The sequence below is a fragment of the Scyliorhinus torazame genome, chromosome 23, assembly GCF_047496885.1.
Source record: "Scyliorhinus torazame isolate Kashiwa2021f chromosome 23, sScyTor2.1, whole genome shotgun sequence".
Taxonomy (NCBI): Eukaryota; Metazoa; Chordata; class Chondrichthyes; order Carcharhiniformes; family Scyliorhinidae; genus Scyliorhinus; species Scyliorhinus torazame.
In genome coordinates, this window is record NC_092729.1 from 62,045,623 (window position 1) to 62,065,703 (window position 20,081).

Sequence of the window (20,081 nt, forward strand, 5' to 3'; positions counted from 1 at the left end):
GGTGCTCTCTCTGTGTTGTAATTGGTTATCGGGTGCTCCCTCAGTGTTGTAATTGGGTATCGGGTGCTCCCTCAGTGCTGTAATTGGGTATAGGCTGCTCCCTCAGTGTTGTAATTGGTTTTCGGGTGCTCCCTCAAGTGTTGTAATTGGGTATCGGGTGCTCCCTCGGTGTTGGAATTGGGTTGGGTGCTCCCTCAGTATTGTAATTGGTTATCGGGTGCTCCCTCAGTGTTGTAATAGTTTTTTGTGTGATCCCTCAGTGTTGTAATTGGTTATCGGGTGCTCCCTCAGTGCTGTAATTGGTTGTCGGGTGCTCCCTCAGTGTTGTAATTGGGTACAGGCTGCTCCCTCAGTGTTGTAATTGGTTATCGAGTGCTCTCTCAGTATTGTAATTGGGTATTCGGTGCTCCCTCAGTGTTGTAAATGGGTATCGGCTGCTCCCTCAGTGTTGTAATTGGGTATCGGGTGCTCTCTGTGTTGTAATTGGTTTTCGGGTGCTCCCTCAGTGTTCTAATTGGGTATCGGGTGCTCCCTCAGTGTTGGAATTGGGTTGGGTGCTCCCTCAGTGTTGTAATAGTTTTTTGTGTGATCCCTCAGTGTTGTAATTGGTTATCGGGTGCTCCCTCAGTGCTGTAATTGGTTGTCGGGTGCTCCCTCAGTGTTGTAATTGGGTACAGGCTGCTCCCTCAGTGTTGTAATTGGTTATCGAGTGCTCTCTCAGTATTGTAATTGGGTATTCGGTGCTCCCTCAGTGTTGTAAATGGGTATCGGCTGCTCCCTCAGTGTTGTAATTGGGTATCGGGTGCTCTCTGTGTTGTAATTGGTTTTCGGGTGCTCCCTCAGTGTTCTAATTGGGTATCGGGTGCTCCCTCAGTGTTGGAATTGGGTTGGGTGCTCCCTCAGTGTTGTAATAGTTTTTTGTGTGATCCCTCAGTGTTGTAATTGGTTATCGGGTGCTCCCTCAGTGCTGTAATTGGTTGTCGGGTGCTCTCTCAGTGTTGTAATTGGTTGTCGGGTGCTCCCTCAGTGTTGTAATTGGTTGTCGGGTGCTCCCTCAGTGTTGTAATTGGGTACAGGCTGCTCCCTCAGTGCTGTAATTGGTTGTTGGGTGCTCCCTCAGTGCTGTAATTGGGTACAGGCTGCTCCCTCAGTGTTGTAATTGGGTATCAGGTGCTCCCTCAGGGCTGTAATTGTGAAGCAGAGGGGCTGAAAGTGTCTCAGTCCTCAGCAGCGGCAGGGAGGTGAATAGACTCGATAGGTACAGGTGCTTCAGGAGGGACAGAGGTGCAGGAAAGAGAGGAGGGGGAAGTGCTTTGATCAAGGGGAGCCTCACGGGAATAGTCAAGAGATGAAATAACCGAGGAATCATCCAGCGATGTTTTGTGGGTGAACCAAGTATGGGATGGTGACCTCATTGGGATTGTACCCAAATAGTCAACAGGAATTAGCAAATGGAACTTGCAGGAGGAATAGGGTGGTCACACTCGGGGATTTTAATTTTCCTAATATAGTCTCTGTCAAGGTTGTGGAGGGAGGGTGAGGGAAAGAGTGTGCAAGAGGGTAGCGGGAGTCTGAGGGGGAGAGGGTAGGGGCAGTCTGAGGGGGAAGGGGGAGAGGGTAGGGGGAGTCTGAGGGGGAAGGGGGAGTCTGAGGGGGAGAGTGTAGGGGGAGTCCGAGGGGAAAGGGGGAGTCTGAGGGGGAGAGGGTAGGGGCAGTCTGAGGGGGAAGGGGGAGAGGGTAGGGGGAGTCTGAGGGGGAGAGGGTAGGGGCAGTCTGAGGGGGAAGGGGGAGGCTGAGGGGGAGAGGGTAGGGGAGTCTGAGGGGGAAGGGGGAGTCTGAGGGGGAGAGTGTAGGGGGATTCCGAGGGGAAAGGGGGAGTCTGAGGGGGAGAGGGTAGGGGGAGTCTGAGGGGGAAGCGTGAGTCTGAGGCGAGGTGCAATATGGTTAAGGGATACAGAAGGGGTTGGGTGGGAAATGTCTAGTTTACCATGTTGATGGTTATGTTATTATTGCTTTTGTTATTGCTATAAAAATTTTGCAAGTACTTCAATAAAAATATTTTATTAAAAGCAACAAAATTGTGCATCGTCTGGCGTGTTTATAAAATGGGTTATATAACACAGATTGGGGCAGTCCCAGAATGTTGCTGTGCCTTTATTATTTCAATAACGCTTTGCTGTAATCAATTTCCAGCTTTCTCCTTCTCCCCGAGGAGAGTTGATTTTGAAGCTTGGACGACGCAAAGAGAATCTTTCCTCGGCGAGGAATCCTCAGACAGGAGTTCTAACCTGAGAGAAACAGAATAAATGTCAATGTGTCTTTGTCCGTCATGATTGGGGTTTCATTATTCTGATGGGCCCTCAAGCGGTGGGCTGTGTTTTGTTTTTTTGGGAGGGGGGCAGGAGTCTCAGTGTCTCTGGGGGGAGTGGGAGACCGGTGACATTTTCACACCGAGGGTTGGGTGAGTTATTCCAGTGAACAAGATGGAGAGTGGGAGCAGGAGGGAACGCAGCCTCAGGAAGGGATTAAGGAGGTGGAGAGTGGGAGTAGGAGGGAACGCAGCCTCAGGAGGGGATTAAGGAGGTGGAGAGTGGGAGTAGGAGGGAACGCAGCCTCAGGAGGGGATTAAGGAGGTGGAGAGTGGGAGCAGGAGGGAACGCAGCCTCAGGAAGGGATTAAGGAGGTGGAGAGTGGGAGCAGGAGGGAATGCAGCCTCTCCCATGGGGGGATAAAACGGGGGGGAATAAAATTGAGGGAGCAATAAATTGGGGCGCGAATTGTGGGGGGGGAATAAAATTGGGGGAGGAATAAATTGGGGGGAAATTGTGGGGGGAATAAAACTGGGGGGTGAATAAATTGGGGGGTGGAGATAAATTGGGGGTGGAGATAAATTGGGGGGGGGAGATAAATTGGGGGGGGGAGATAAATTGGGGGGGGGAGATAAATTGGGGGGGTAGATAAATTGGGGGGGAGATAAATTGGGGGGGGGAGATAAATTGGGGGGGGGAGATAAATTGGGGGGGGGAGATAAATTGGGGGGGGTAGATAAATTGGGGGGGGTAGATAAATTGGGGGGGGAGATAAATTGGGGGGGGAGATAAATTGGGGGGGGAGATAAATTGGGGGGGGAGATAAATTGGGGGGGGAATAAAATTGGGGCAGAAATAAAACGGGGGGGGGGGATAAAACTGTGGGGGGGGTGGGCAGAACCCAGCAGGGGGGGGGGAGAATAAAATTGGGGGAGGAATAAATTGGGGGGAAATTATGGGGGTGGGTGAATTGTGGGGGGAATAAAACTGGGGGGTGAATAAACTGGGGGGGGGGAGATAAATTGGGGGGGGGAGATAAATTGGGGGGGGGAGATAAATTGGGGGGGAGATAAATTGGGGGGGGAATAAAATTGGGGCAGAAATAAAACGGGGGGGGGGATAAAACTGTGGGGGGGGTGGGCAGGGTGAGAGAGTGTGTGATGCGTTGGAATGTGTGCGAGAGAGTGTGGGGGGAGAATGTGGTGGGAGGTGGTATGTGACTGTGAGAGAGACAGTATGTGGGAATGTTGTCGAGAGAGTTTGTGACTGTGTGTGTGACTGTGTGTGGCACGGTATGAGAGAAACTGTGTGAGAAAGAGCGTGTGAAGGAGTGAGTATGTGGGGGAGAGAGTGTGTGACTCTGCGTGTGACTGCGTGTGTCACCTCTAAGAGAGACTGTGTGTGGGAAAGAGTGTGTGGGAGAGAGTGTATGTGACAGACAGTATGTGGGGGAGAGAGTATGTGGTGGAGTGAGCGAATGCATATGAAGGTGTATGTGACAGAGTGCGTGTGGGAGGAAAGCGGGAGTGTTTGGCTGCATGTGAGAGATGAATTGGGTGAGAGAATATGTGTTCGTGTGAGGGAGCGTTTCTCGGTGCATGTCTGTTAGACAGACAGAGAGAATAGGTGTGCTTGTAATTTCTCCCTCCGGTTCTCTGTATTACTATTCCAGTTATAATACCACTGCGCTACTGTCTCCCCGTGTGAGAGATTGAGTGAAAGGCGACAATGTGTGTGTGAAAACATATCAGTACAAGAGAGTGTGTGGTTATGTATGTGTCTGTGAACATATGTGTACATAGAACATAGAACATAGAAAATACAGCACAGAACAGGCCCCTCGGCCCACTATGTTGTGCCGAACCTTTGTCCTAGATTAATCATAGATTATCATTGAATTTACAGTGCAGAAGGAGGCCATTCGGCCCTTTGAGTCTGCACCAGCTCTTGGAAAGAGCACCCTACCCAAACTCAACACCTCCACCCAACACCAAGGGCAATTTGGACATTAAGGGCAATTTATCATTGGCCAATTCACCTAACCCGCACATCTTTGGACTGTGGGAGGAAACCGGAGCACCCGGAGGAAACCCACGCAGACACGGGGAGGACGTGCAGACTCCGCACAGACAATGACCCAAGCCGGAATTGAACCTGGGACCATGGATCTGTGAAGCAATTGTGCTATCCACAATGCTACCGTGCTGCCCTTAAGAACAAATAAATCTACACTATATCATTTTCCCGTAATCCATGTACCTATCCAACAGCTGCTTGAAGGTCCCTAATGTTTCCGACTCAACTACTTCCACAGGCAGTGCATTCCATGCCCCCACTACTCTCTGGGTAAAGAACCTACCTCTGATATCCCTCCTATATCTTCCACCTTTCACCTTAAATGTATGTCACCTTGTAATGGTGTGTTCCACCTGGGGAAAAAGTCTCTGACGGTCTACTCTATCTATTCCCCTGATCATCTTATAAACCTCTATCAAGTCGCCCCTCATCCTTCTCCGCTCTAATGAGAAAAGGCCGAGCACCCTCAACCTTTCCTTGTAAGACCTACTCTCCATTCCAGGCAACATCCTGGTAAATCTTCTTTGCACCTTTTCCAGAGCTTCCACATCCTTCCTAAAATGAGGCGACCAGAACTGTACACAGTGCTCCAAATGTGGCCTTACCAAAGTTTTGTACAGCTGCATCATCACCTCACGGCTCTTAAATGCAATCCCTCTGTTAATGAACGCAATTCAATCCCTCTGTTAATGAACGCAATTCAATCCCTCTGTTAATGAACGCAATTCAATCCCTCTGTTAATGAACGCAATTCAATCCCTCTGTTAATGAACGCAATTCAATCCCTCTGTTAATGAACGCAATTCAATCCCTCTGTTAATGAACGCAATTCAATCCCTCTGTTAATGAACGCAATTCAATCCCTCTGTTAATGAACGCAAAGATTCCATGGACAGAATTACTCAGTATATCTTGTGATCAAACGCTCCATCAATAAATATATCAGTCGGCTTGTTACATCAGTAGTAACAATGAAGTTACTGTGAAAATACCTTAGCCGCCACTGACATACTGATACTTACAAATGAGAAGAAAAGACCAGGGGCGACCCATAGAGACTCCTGCCTCTATCTCGTCTTGCTCCCAGTGATCGATTCCGATTCCGGCCTGGGACAGCGAGGACAGGGGGCCTGAAGGAGATAGAGGGGGAGCAGTGTATTACCTTATACCCCACACTTGCATAAAGTTGCAGTCGCTATTCCTGTGAGATGCTGCTGTCTGAACAGATGGTGACAGTTATTTAACAAAGTGTCCCCCAGGAGTTTAGACGGGGTGAGTAGGTTTTTTCAGAGCAGAGAGAGAACTTCTTCAACAAGGTTTCCCTTCCTTTTTCGTGGTCTCCACTAGCAGCAGAGGCGAGAATGTGGCATCACACTACCCTGTCAGGCTGGGAATGAGAAATAAGACACTCAGGCCAATGATTCACAGCGCAACCAAGTAGGAGGAAGTGTGGAATTGAGTCTGCAAGAGTCCAACTCAGAAGTGTAAATCTAAACGGAAACATGTGCAGCGGTTGACTGGCTATCTTGTGACTTCAGGAAACAGCAGAGGGGCAAAAGGAGGAAGCTGTTCCTTTCTGATATCAACTCTCATCTTAAAGTGAACTGGTTCCAAACCGCAGCTGGGCTGATAAAGAAGAGTTTCCAACTCCCAGCTGGAGAAAAGAAGAAACGCTTTTCACCTCTTGTTCTCATCCTGGGGGGATTGATACTTCCACTTTTAGTCTTCCAGTTCCTCGTTCGGACCATCTCTCTGGAGACGGGGCCAATCTGCAGTTACTTAATTTATTTTTGATTGTTTAATTCTTTGGCATGTTGCCAACCAGGCCAGAATTCTTTTTTTTACCGGGGATAATCAAGGAAATTACAGGCTGGTGATCCTTAGGTCAGAGGGAGGGAAATTATTGAAGAGGATTCGTCTAGACAGCATTCAGTCCTTTTTGGAAGTGATTGGGCGTTTCAGAGCGAGGCAGCAAGGTTTTGTGAAGGGGAAGTCGTGCCTCACTAACTTGATCGTGTTTCTCGAGGAAGTGACAAAAGTGCTTGATGTTGTCCACAGTCCTTTGACAAGGTCCCTCATGGCAGGCTGGTACAAAAGATCAAGTCACATGGGATCAGAGGTGAGCTGGCAAGAAGGATACAGAACTGGCTCTGTCATAGAAGGCAGAGGGTAGCAGTGGAAGGGTGTTTTTCTGAATGGAGACTTGTGACTATAGGTGTTTCTCAGGGATCAGTGTATGACCCTTGCTTTTTACAATATCTATAAATGATTTCAAACAAAATGTGACTTTCTGATGAGTAAGTTTGCGGGCGACGCAAAGGTTGGTGGAATTGCGGATAGCGATGTGAACTGTCAGAGGTACATCAGGTATAGATCGGTTGGAGACTTGGGAGGAGAGATGGAAGATGGAGTTTAATCTGGATAAATGTGAGGAAATGCATTTTGGAAGGTCTAATACGGGTGGGGAATGTACTGTAAATGGCAGAACCCTCAAGAGTATTGACAGACATGTGACGCAGTGGATAGCTCGGGGAGTGTGGTGCTGAGGTCCAGGGTTCGAATCCCGGCCCTGGGCCACTGTCCGTGTGGAGTTTGCACATTCTCCCCATGCCTGCATGGGTTTCACCCCCACAACCTAACGATGTGCAGGTTAGGTCGATTGGCCAAGTCCCTTACTTGGAAAAACAAAAATTGGGTACTCTAATTTAAAAAAAAAAGAGTATTTAAAGACAGAGGTATCTGTGTATACAGGTCCACAGGTCACTGACAGTGGCAACGCAGGTCGAGAAGGTAGCGAAGAATGCATACGGCATGCTTGCCTTCATCGGCCGTGGCATTGAGTATAAAAATAGGCAAGTAATGCTGCAGCTTAGTTAGGCCACACTTCGAATATCGTGTCCAATTCTTGCCGCCACACTACCAGAAGGATGTGGACGCTTTGGAGGGGTTGCAGAAGAGATTTACCAGTACATTGCCTGGTATGGGGGCATTAGTTAATAGGAGAGGTTGGAGGAATTTGTTTTGTTCTCACTGGAACAACGGATGTTGAGGGTTGACATGATGTAAGTCTACAAAATTATTACGGGCATGGAAGAGTGGATTGTTAGAATGTTTTTCCCAGGGTGGAAGATCAGTTACTTGGGGACATATGTTTATGGCGCGAGGGGCCAAGTTTAGCGGAGATGTGCGATGGACGTTTTTTTACACAGAGGGCAGTGGGTGCCTGGAACTCGCTGCCGGAGGAGGTGTGGAAGCAGGGACGATAGTGACGTTTAAGGGGTGCTTGATAATGACATGAACAAGATGGGAAAAGAGGGATACGGACCCGGAGTGTCGACGGTTTTAGGTCAGGCGGGCAGCACGGTCGGCGCAGGTTTGGAGGGCCGAAGGGCCTGTTCTTGTGCTGTAGTGAATGTGTTCTTTGTTTGTTTACTCATCACTAATTGCCCTTGAACTAAGTGACCTTGCTAGGCGATTTCAGAGGGCAGTCAATCATACTAATATGGGCCTGAAGGAACATGTCGGCCTGGCCAGGTAAGGACGGCAGATTTCCTTTCCTGAAGCATACCAGTGCCTTCAAAAGAGGAGCTGCGTTTAACCGTTCAGCATTTTGTCATCATTTAAACTAACATTACATCCCAGACAATTCCATGTTGGAATATGAATCCATGCCAAACAAGACATCAATTCTTGGGATCTGGTGATCCTGCCACACGCCAGCTTCTGTCCCTCAATGTGCAGTATCAGTTACAATTGATGCTCTTTTCACCCACCACACCACCTCTTCCCATCTTATAATCATGGAACGTTACAGCACAGCCATTCTGCCCATCATATCTGCACCGGCTCCCGAAAGAGTTCCAGAGCTCGCCCCATTCCCCAGTTTGATCTCCTTGGCCTTTATAATCAGCACTTTCAAGTATAGAACCAGATCTCTTCTCAAAACCTCCTATTGAATCCACCTCCGACACTCTCCCGGCACCGAATACCAAACTCCAACAACTCTCTGAGTAAATAAGTTTATCCTAAACTCATTCCTAGCTCTCTCGCAGGTCATCTTGAAATTCTGACCCCCTCGTCACTGACTTACCAACTGGTGGAAATAGAATATCCGTCATTTCCCTTTGAAATGTTTTCAGTCTTTTGAACCCTTCATTAAAGTGGCCTTTTAATCTTCCCTGATCCAAGGGTTACATTGCGAATTTCTCCAATCCTTCCCTACCTAAAATTCCTCGTTCCTGGCATCACTCTAGTTAATCTCCGCTGCAGGGCTTTTGCATTGTTCCTTAAATAAATTTCCCAGAACTGAACACAATACTACAAAAGTGATGTGGCCAATCATTTGCAGAGGTGTCCATCACTTCTTGCATTGATACATGTTGCCCCTATTTATAACCCAAGAATCCTGTTAGCATTCTCGACAACTGTGACAACTTGCCTGGCCAACTTCAGTGAATTATGTACTTGAACCCCAGCTCCCCTGCTCCTGTACTTCCTTCAAAGTTGTACAATTGAGTTTGTATACTCGCTCTTGTTTATGCTCCCAAAATACATTTAAACCTACAGTAATATTGGGGCAAGGAACATTTATATTACAACAGTTACAGCTTAAACTGAATCGAACCGACACCCCTTGACATTCATAGAATTATACAATCCCTAAAGTACAGAGGGAGGCCATTCAGCCCATCAATTATGCACCAATCCTCTGAAAGAACATTCTGCCTAGGCCCACCACCCCACCACATTCCTGAGACCATGTTACCAAACGGACACACCGTTGGACATTAAGGGACAATTTATCATTTGTCTGGATTCTCCGATTGCCGATGCCGAAATCGCTTGGACGTTTGGCCGGAGAATCCCTTTGGAGGCCGAATTCGGGGCCGGCGCCTGTTTCCGGTACCCCGCCTGCTCCAAAACGGCATCATTGGTGGGTACGCAGCACGCTTTTGGGACCTTTTCAGGACCTCACCTGAAGGCCCTCTGCCTTGCACCGTCCCCGATGGGTCTACTTCCTGCTGGTGTGGATCACTCGTGGTCTGAGGTTTCGCCGTATGCAGCTGTGGACTCTGTCCGGCGCCGGCACAGGCGGGGGGGGGGGGGGATTGGCGGGGGTTGGTCCGGTGGTGGCGAGGGTGTTACAGGAGGGCACGATTTGGCAGGCCAGCTCCGCGCACGGCTCGCGCCACGTGTCCAGTGCGATCGGTGGGGGCGGTCACCGTGCGCATGCGCAGCCACAGGTCCGGGCCTTCTCCGTCCAGTGCAGCCACAGTCGGGAGAGGGGGGAGCCGCTCCGCTGGGGCGGGGGCAGGGGGAATCACACTTGTAACCAGCAGCTCCTGGCAGCAGAGACCTTAGTGTTACCGACTGAGCCACATTACACAGATTGAGGTAGATGTGCTCTGCTAATGGCGGAATAGCACAGGAAACCGCAGCAGCTGTGTTCCTTCAGCCCCTGGTGCCTACATTTTGCCACTCTTACCAGTAAGAGGAGGTGGTGGGCATACATGTAATATTGGGGCGGGAGGGGAGGGGGTGAGAGGGAGAGAGGCAGAGAAAAGGGGGAGACAAAACAAGATCTAAATGTGTTAAAAATCTAAACAGAGTGAAGTCTATGGGTGTCATGGGAAAATAGAACCAATAGTGCCGAAGCAGGCCATTCGGCCCATCCAGTCTGCACCGACCCACTTAAGCGCTCACTTCCATAGAAACCCAATAACCCTCCCAACATTTTTGGTCACTAAGGGCAATTGTTCATGGCCAATCCACCTAACCTGCACATCTTTGGACAGTGGGAGGAAACCGGAGGAAACCCACGCAGACACGGGGAGAAGGTGCAGACTCCGCACAGACAGTGACCCAGCAGGGAATCGAACCTCGGTCCCTGGCGCTGTGAAGCCACAGAGCTATCCACTTGTGCTGCCCAGCTCACTGACTTGATTTGATAAAAGCTCGTGTTAATATTCTGTGGGGAAGTGTTCAAGTCTTCCACTCCGTGACGCACTCCAACAGCAGCTCGTGGAAATTTAAATTCAGTTAATAAAATTTGGAATTGAAAGGAAGTTCCAGTAATTCTGACATGAATCCAACATAAATTGTTGATGTTGTTTTCATATTCGATACGGGATGTGGGCATCGTTGGCTGGGCCAGAATTTATTACCCATCACAAGTGGCCCCTTGAGAAGGTGGCGGTGAGCTGCCTTCTTGAACTGCTGCAGTCCCTGAGATGCAGGTGCACCCATTGTGCTGTTAGAAAGGGAGTTCCAGGATGTTTCCCCAGTGACAGTTAAGGAACGGTGATGTATTTCCAAGTCAGAGCGGTGAGTGACTTGGCGGGGAATCTACAGGTGGTGGGTATCTGCAGCTCTTGTCCTTCTAGATGGGCTGTGGGTTTGTAAGGTGCTGTCTCAGGTGCCTTGGTGAGTCCCTGCAGTGCAGCTAGTAAATGTTACACACGGCTGCCACTGTTCATCAGTGGTGGAGAGCACAAATTATTGTGAATGGGATAGCAATCAATGGGCTGCTGTTTCCTTGCATGGTGTCAATCTTCTTGAGTGTTGTTGGAGCTGCACTTACCCAGGCAAGTGGAGAGTATTCCATTGCACTCCGTGTACGTTTAGATCGTAGATGGGCTTTCGGGAGGTGGGAAGTTAGTTCTCCATCCCAGGAGTCCCAGCCTCTGCCCTCCTCTTGTATCCACACAATTCCTGTGGCTAGTCCAGTTGAGTTTGTGTTTGCAAAATAAATGGAGGGTTGATTTCTTCGATTTTGAGACTTGTTTTGAGTGTCTAGTTTTACAATGAAAAGGTTGGTGCAGCCCCCGCATCGATGCTCCGCCCAGTGGGGGGCCAGCGGTGGATCCGAGTAAAACTCCGCACGTTCCCGACAGAAACGGCCGGAGAATTGCCAGGTCCGTGGCCACGGATAAGGGAGGCACGATGACAGAAGGGGCTACCACTGTGGCTTCACAGCACCAGAGGCCCAGGCTCGATTCCCCACCGGGACGCTGCCTGTACGGAGTGTGCACGTTCTCCCCGTGTGTGCGTGGGTTTCCTCCGGGTGCCCCGGATTCCTCCCACAGTCCAAAGATGTGCAGGTTCGGTGGATTGGCCATTCTAACTTGCTGTTAGTGTCCAAAAAAGATTAGGGGGGTTATTGGGTTATGGGGATTGGGAAGAAGTAAGGGCTTAAGGGCAGCATGGTGGCGCAGTGGTAGCACTGTGGTCTCACGGCGCCGAGGTCCCAGGTTCGATCCCAGCTCTGGGTCACTGTCTGTGTGGAATTTGCACATTCTCCCCGTGTTTGTGTGGGTTTCGCCCCCACAACCCAAAGATGTGCAAGGTTGGTGGATTGAACTCTCCTGAATGCTCAATAGATCTGCCCCCTCAAACCTTTGGGGCAGCACGGTAGCATGGTGGTTAGGACAATTGCTTCACAGCTCCAGGGTCCCAGGTTCGATTCCCGGCTTGGTTCGCTGTCTGTGCGGAGTCTGCACATCCTCCCCGTGTGTGCGTGGGTTTCCTCCGGGCGCTCCGGTTTCCTCCCACAGTCCAAAGATGTGCAGGTTAGGTGGATTGGCCATGCTAAATTGCCCTTAGTGTCCAAAATTGCCCTTAGTGTTGGGTGGGGTAACTGGGTTGTGGGGATTGGGTGGAGATGTGGGCTTGGGTAGGGTGCTCTTTCCGGGAGCCGGTGCGGACTCGATGGGCCGAATGGCCTCCTTCTGCACTGTAAATTCTATGATATTAAGTGGGTCGCTGCAGAATAGATGGGCCGAATGGCGTCCTTCTGCACTGTGTGTTCTGTGTTCACGCGTGCGCACGGTGATGACCTCATTTACATTTTGCAGCTGCGCGGACCCGGCCCGCCAAACAGTTTCCCCCTAAACCACTCCCCCACCCTCCTCCGCACCCCGGCAACACACCCCACCACTCCTCCCAGCCCCCTCCGACACCCCAGTGGCCAGCAGCTCGGCTCTCTCCCGGCTGTGGCGGTGGGGGACACAGTCTGCATCGCCACGCCGAGGCTCGGAAAACTGAGACCACACAGGATCCACCGGTCATGAACTCGGCCCATCGGGGGCGGAACATTGATGGGTTTCAGCGTCGGACAATGAACAATGCCACCTCTAATATTCTCTTGGAAGTAAATGTGCCAGCCTATCGGAATCTCGACTGCACGTGACTGCAGATCTATAGCAATGGAGCTGAGTCCACAAAAGTTCAGCCATGATCTCATTGAATGGTGGAGCAGGCTCGAGGGGCCAGATGGCCGACTCCTGCTCCTAGTTCTTATGTTCTTATGTGTCTGACCCTGACTTGCCCTCTCACATTGCCGAGTGAGCCACCCATGTCTGGCTCACAGCAATGAGTCCAAATTGAAGGCACTCGGGCCTCCCACGTCCACTCAACTCCGCTCCACACAGACGGGATGTTCCACTGAAAATCACGGCAGTAAGACATCCCTGTGAAGAAAGGAGAGGAGTACCCGGAGATCCTGCAGTTGACATTTTGTCTGCCAATTGGGCAGGCTTCTCATAATCGAGAAAAAGTGGGGCAGCCCCTTTCTTCTCCATGTTGTAGTTATTGTGCTAACCAGTTGTGCTAGCCACAGTAGCACAGTGGTTAGCTCAATTGCTTCACAGCTCCAGGGTCCCAGGTTCGATTCTGGCTTGGGTCACTGTCTGTGCGGAGTCTGCACATCCTCCCTGTGTGTGCGTGGGTTTCCTCCGGGTGCTCCGGTTTCCTCCCACAGTCCAAAGATGTGCAGGTTAGGTGGATTGGCTGTGATAAATTGCCCTTAGTGTTGGGTGGGGTTACTGGATTATTGGGACAGGGTGGATGTGTAGGCTCTTTCCAAGAGCCAGTGCAGACTCGATGAGCCGAATGGCCTCCTTCCATACTGTAAATTCTAGTATTCTAAATTCTAGCACTACTCTGTCTGCAGGAGGTGTCCTTTTGAACAAGTGTGGGGCGGAGTTCAGGGGAGACGGAGGCCCCAACTGAGGTAGTAATAAATGCGAATTGCATTTGGGAGCATGGGTTCAAGGGCAAAGGACAGAATTTAAATTTATCTCATTGAACAAAATCTGGAATTGAAACCTAGTCTCTAACTGTGATCAAAACACTACCATTGCATTCAACACGCTTTGAAACTTAATTGCTCCATCGTTCTCTGGGCTGGAGCGTATGCGAATATCCATGTGGACATCGATGTGCTTGTTATCGTTCACGGAGATTGGCGAGGCTGGCCCTTAGTGAGAGTTCGACCTCCATTGACGACATATGAAAAATAAATCTTTATTTTATTCGTTCGTGGGACGTGCCGCAGGCTGTGCCAGCTTTTATTGCCCATTCCCAATTGCCATTGAGAGAACATAAGAACATAAGAACTAGGAGCAGGAGTCGGCCATCTGGTCCCTCGAGCCTGCTCCACCATTCAATGAGACCATGGCTGATCTTTTGTGGACTCAGCTCCACTTTCCGGCCCGAACACCATAACCCTTAATCCCTTTATTCTTCAAAAAACTATCTATCTTTATCTTAAGAACATTTAATGAAGGAGCCTCTACTGCTTCACTGGGCAAGGAATTCCATAGATTCACAACCCTTTGGGTGAAAAAGTTCCTCCTAAACTCAGTCCTAAATCTACTTCCCCCTATTTTGAGGCTATTCCCCCGAGTTCTGCTTTCACCCACCAGTGGAAACAACCTGCCTGCATCTATCCTATCTATTCCCTTCATAATCTTATATGTTTCTATAAGATCCCCCCCTCATCCTTCTAAATTCCAACGAGTACAGTCCCAGTCTACTCAACCTCTCCTCTTAATCCAACCCCTTCAGCTCTGGGATTAACCTAGTGAATCTCCTCTGCACACCCTCCAGTGCCAGTTCGTCCTTTCTCAAGTAAGGAGACCAAAACTGAACACAATACTCCAGGTGTGGCCTCGCTAACACCTTATACAATTGCAGCAAAAACTCCGTAGTCTTAAACTCCATCCCTCTAGCAGTGAGGAAAGAGTAAACTACACTTTTGTGCGTCTGCACTCGAATCGTGGTTCGTGGACACAGAATGTCCAAATTACCGAAGAGGACGTCTCTCAGGGTTTGCAGAAGGAAACCAGAGCACTCGCAGGAAACCCACGCTGACACGGGGAGAACATGCAGACTCCACCCAGACACTCACCCAAGCTGGGATTCGAACCTGGGGTCCTGGCACTGTGAAGCCACTGTGCTAACCACTGTCCTACTGTGAGAGTGAGTTCAATTCAGCTGTTATCACAGCGGACTACATCCCACCCCAGCAGGTGAAGAAGGCACTGGACAAACTGTACACTGTTGTGAATAACAAAAAAACAAAACACTTGGACGCCTTGCTCATCGCGGCCGGGGACTTCAACAAGTCCAACCTCAAGAGTGTACCGCCAAAGTTCCACCAACACATCTCCTGTTCCACCAGTGGCGGCAACACGCTCGGCCAAAACTACACAAAACTCAAAGGTGCCTACTGTTCCATCCCCGACAGCACTTTTGAAAAGCAGACTATAAGACGGTTCTCCCTTTCCTGGCATACAAACAGAACCTTAAGTGGGAGAATCCGGCGAGGAAGGTCATGCAGTGTTTGTCCGAGGAAGCAGAAGAACTCCTGCGTGACTGCTTGGAGACAGTGGACTGGTCCACATTTAAGATTTCGGCAACAAACGTAAACGAGTATGCCACCCCCATCACAGACTTCATCAATAAATGTGTGGACGACTGCGTGCCAAAGAGAGCAGTACGTACGTTCCCGAACCGGATACCATGGCTCAGTCGCGAGATTGACTCGCTACTAAAGGACAGGTCTGAGGTGCTCAAAGTAGTTGACCCTGACCTATACAAGAAATCCACTGCAAAGCCATCCAGGATGCCAAGCGACAATATTAGACCAAGACAGAGTCACAGACCAGCGTTACAGAATCTAGGGGGCTGTGGCAAGGCCGGAACGACATAATGGTCTGCAAAGCCAAGCTGAGCACTATCTCCACCAGCAGCGCTCTCCTCCCGATGAACTCAATGCATTCTATGCTCGATTCGAGCAGGAAACCATCGATCAGCTGTCTAATGCTCCAGCAGCCCAGGACACATCCATACCCACCATCACAGCTTCCAAAGTCAGATCGGCTTTCCTGAAAGTGAGCCCTCGGACGGCGACGTGTCCAGTCGGGATCCCTGGTCATGCACTCAGAGTCTGCACCGCCCAGATGTGTTCGATGACATCTTCATCCTGTTCCTAATCCGCTCCGAGGTCCCACCTGCTGCAGGAAGACACCATCACACCGGTGCCAGAGAATAACCAGGCAACGTCCCTCAATGACTACCATCCATTGGCCCTGGCATCAAGCGCAATGAAGTGCTTCGAGAGGTTGGTCATGAAGCGCATCACCTCCATACTCACAGAACGCCGTGATGCACTGCAATTCGCATACCGCTGCAACTGGTCCGCAGCAGACACCATCTCCCTGGTCCTACCCTCACCCCTGGAGCATCTCGATGACGAGGACTCCTAGTTGAGTCGGAAACATTAGGGACCTTCATGCAGCTATTGGATAGGTACATGGATTACGGTAAAATGATATAGTGTAGATTTATTTGTTCTTAAGGGCAGCACGGTAGCATTGTGGATAGCACAATTGCTTCACAGCTCCAGGGTCCCAGGTTCGATTCTGGCTTGGTCACTGTCTGTGCGGAGCCTGCACGTCCTCCCCGTGTCTGCGTGGGTTTCCTCCGGGTGCTCCGGTTTCCTCCCACAGTCCAAAGATGTGCAGGGTAGGTGGATTGGCCATGATAAATTGCCCTTAGTGTCCAAAATTGCCCTTGGTGTTGGGTGGAGGTGTTGAGTTTGGGTAGGGTGCTCTTTCCAAGAGCCGGTGGAGACTCAGGGGGCCGAATGGCCTCCTTCTGCGCTGTGAATTCCATGATAATCTATGATCAATCTAGGACAAAGGTTCGGCACAGCATCGTGGGCTGAAGGGCCTGTTCTGTGCTGTATTTTCTATGGTCTATGTACATCCGACTCCTATTTATTGAATACAGCTCCACCGTCAACACCATAATCCCAGCCAAACTCATATCAAAGCACCAAAACGGAGGAATTGGCTCCTCACTCTGCAACTAGATGCATGATTTGCTGACCCATGGAACACAATCAGTAAGAATAAAGAAGAACACATGCTTTACAATAGTCCTCAATACCGGGGCGGCGCAAGGCTGCGTACTTACCCCCCTACATACCTCCTCTACACACACAACTGTGTGGCTAAATTTGTTTCCACCTCCATCTACAGGTTTGTTGATGGCACGAAAATAGTGGGTCGGATCTCGAACAACGCCGGGTCATACAGGAGGGAGATAGAGAACCTAGTGGCGTGGTGCAGCGACAACAATCCTTCCCTCAATGACTGCAAAACTAAAGAACTGGTCATAGACGTCAAGAAGCAACACACTGTACACGCCTCTGTCAGCATCAAGGGGGCCGAAGTAGAGATGGTTAACAGTTTCAAACAGGTTCGGAGGAGGAGGAGCAGTTTTTTTGTCTATTTTCCATCTGTAGAAGCATGGGCACAAGACGGAGAATGGGTGATGGACGGCCGGTCTGATTGTTTCATGTTCAGTTGGGATTGGAGGTCAAAGTTGGAACAATAAGAGACAAGTGAAGGGAGATGCATTTCTGTGTGTACTGTGTGCAATTCCGCTAGCCACATTATAGAAGGATGTGATTGCACTGGAGGGAGTGCAGAGGCGATTTACCAGGATATTGCCTGAGATGGAAGGTGTTAGTTATGAAGTGAGGTTGGATAGGCTTGGGGTGTTTTCGAAGGAGCAACGAAGACTGAGGGTCGACCTGATCGAGGTGTGGAAGATTATGGTTAAGTGGTATGACAATTTTCCACACGGGGATGGCGCGATAGTTATACATTCCTATGTGTTCATGTTAGAATTAGACACTGTTGAGGTAATTTGGACATTCTGAATTCTCCCTCTGTGTAACGGAACAGGTGCTGGAATGTGGCAACTAGGGTCTTTTCACAGTAACTTCATTGCAGTGTTAATGTAGGCCTACTTGTGATACTAATAAAGATTCGTATTGTTATCATGAGGGGCATGGACAGGGAGGATAGGTGCCGCTGTTCCGCTGAGTTGACGGGTCATTTACGATGGCACAATTTCCAGGTGAGTTTAGGGGAGATTGGAGGACACCCAAAGAGCGGTGACGATCTGGAATGCACTGCCTGGAAGTGGGGTAGAGTCAGGCCGCCTGACCTAAGTTTTTAAAAGTACCGGGATGAAGACTTTGCACGTCGCACCATTCAAGGCTATGGGCCGTGAGTTGAGCTATTGTTCATCAAAGCCTTCTGCATTCCAAACTCCAAATCGAGGCAAAACTCTGACTACAGATCATGATAATAAATACACAGATTATACTAAATAACCTACATCATACAGGCCGTATATGTTCCTCCATGGGCCTCAATGGGGACATGATAATATTTCATTACAAAATCTGTTTCCTGTAAAAATATGGCTGAAAAATGGACTAATTCTAACATGAACAAATCGATCATAGAATTTACAGTGCAGAAGGAGGCCATTCGGCCCATCGAGTCTGCACCGGCTCTTGGAAAGTGCACCCTACGCAAGGTCCGCACCTTCACCCTATCTCCATAACCCAGTAACCTCACCCCAAACTAAGGTCAATTTATCATGGCCGATTCACCACCTTGCACATCTTTGGACTGTGGGAGGAAACCGGAGCACCCGGAGGAAACCCACGCAGACACGGGGAGGATGTGCAGACTCCGCACAGACAGTGACCCAAGCCGGAATCGACCCTGGGACCCTGGAGCTGTGAAGCAATTGTGCTATCCACAATGCTACCGTGCTGCCTACGGTAGGCATATTTGGTATGTCCCTGTAAACTGTAATATTGTCATACCAGTTAGCCAGTTGGATAGACTGATAAAACGCTGAAGGGAGTTGCAGCACCCTGGGCGTAATAATTGGTCTCGACCAGAAGGCAAGTGGACAGCAAGACAGTGCGGAATGAATTATAATAACCCAGAACCAGGAAGAGTATTGACCAGTACGGCTACGGCAGTACAGACACTGATCACAGGCCTGTCCAAGTTTATATACATATTTGGAACAACATGAATCCATTACCCGGTCTGCTGTACAGATTCCCACATGTAATTCACAAAGTACAGGTTGTACTCATCGGATTTTATAATTACAGAATGAGGAAAATTTATACTCCTGCGCCAAACATTTCATTTTTACTTCATTAAGTGTTACTGACGCCCGAGTATTGTGGGGTTCGTCGCACTGTGGTCGTTATTGGGCTAATTAGTCACAGATCCGGATATAACAGTGAGAACTTTCAGAACAGATCGTCCATGATAAAGATCTGAAATATCTAGATGCCGGTCGACGCATTCAGAGGTGCTTGTTCTTTTAAGCTCTTATGGAACGGCATCAGATCATTGGATTCCCTGGGTCCAACTAAAGGTATCTTTTCCAGCTGTTAGGACGAGTGTGAGCAGTTGTCTCAGCTGAAGATGCTTCCGGAGATAAGACCTCGTGTTCGACTTCAATCATTTGCGAAGCAAATTCCGTTTTGGAAACTCGGTGTTGATTTGAAAACGTGTCTCTGCTGGAGGAAACCCGGCTCAGCTTTACATTGTCAGCTCACGGCAGCCCTTCACTTTCACTCCTCCTCAGAGTCAGGCTCTGCAGTGAGCTAAACAAGGGCTTCCATCTGGGGACATGGGCTCCAGCACAGGGGACATTGCGGTAGGAATCAATCACATTTGACATCAGTTTCCAGTGAGGCCAACTTTGCAACTGCTTTCATTCGGTCAGGTTTTTGTACTTGAACTGGCAGGGCTAAGTTCCCCTTTCCACTGCAGCACGGCATCCGCTGGAGCTTCCCCTGGTTGCAGAAGCAGCAGGAGAGGCTGAATTTGTGAGGCTGCGTTCTCAGGAGCAGGAACTGCCCATCGGCCCAAGCTGTGTGTGAGCGACTGATTTCTTATGTCTCTCCGCGACAGTATGATCCTCACCTGCCTTAATGGGAGCTGCATAGAAGTAAAAAGAACATAGCAGTTTATTTTGCATTTGTAAGCTGATGTTAGTAACGCGAGCTATTGATCCCAGTTAAATAAGCACATAAAACAGTTCAAATGCTGCGGGAAGGAGCCTGGTGTCCAGTTGCAAAGCTGGACGAGCAGCCGGCAGGCGTGCCGAGGATAGAATCCCCTCCTTCCATCCTCAATGATTCTCAGATTGGATGTTTTTCAGGAAACCGGATCACACAGCAGTTGGCCGGAACAGCGTGTCCTCCGAAACATATTGAATTTCAGCTCAGAATCCTCCTCGCAATCAACACGAGTGACTGTTGCCTCCTTCTGACCTCCAGTAAGTGAAATATTTCTGGGCTCTGTGGCAATAATTTTGGAAAGGCACCATTGGCAATAATCACTGTATATAGATACATCACTTCGACTAATCTTAACAGGACCTAATCATCAGTATATGCAGTGAAATATCTTGAATGTTGGACGGGATTGTCAGAGGAACGATACCTCATTCAAATGTACAAAGAATATAATTCCATAACTTCAACCGGGACAATTTAAATTCAATGGATTGAAGTAT

At 49.4% G+C, this 20,081-nt stretch overlaps 1 protein-coding gene across 5 annotated transcripts in view; it reads left to right on the forward strand.

Moving 5' to 3' along the window:
* LOC140399610 (Fc receptor-like protein 2) overlaps positions 1-20,081 on the forward strand; it is a 140,609-nt gene that overhangs the window by 35,323 nt on the left and 85,205 nt on the right. Inside the window, exons 1-2 of one of the 5 annotated variants that reach the window (XM_072489135.1) lie at positions 18,832-19,217; positions 19,725-19,841. The exons of the other annotated variants lie outside the window; for them this stretch is intronic. The gene's annotated coding sequence lies outside the window, so the exon portion shown is untranslated. Of the gene's footprint in view, positions 1-18,831; positions 19,218-19,724; positions 19,842-20,081 lie in introns of those variants that run through there. 5 annotated transcript variants of the gene reach the window in all.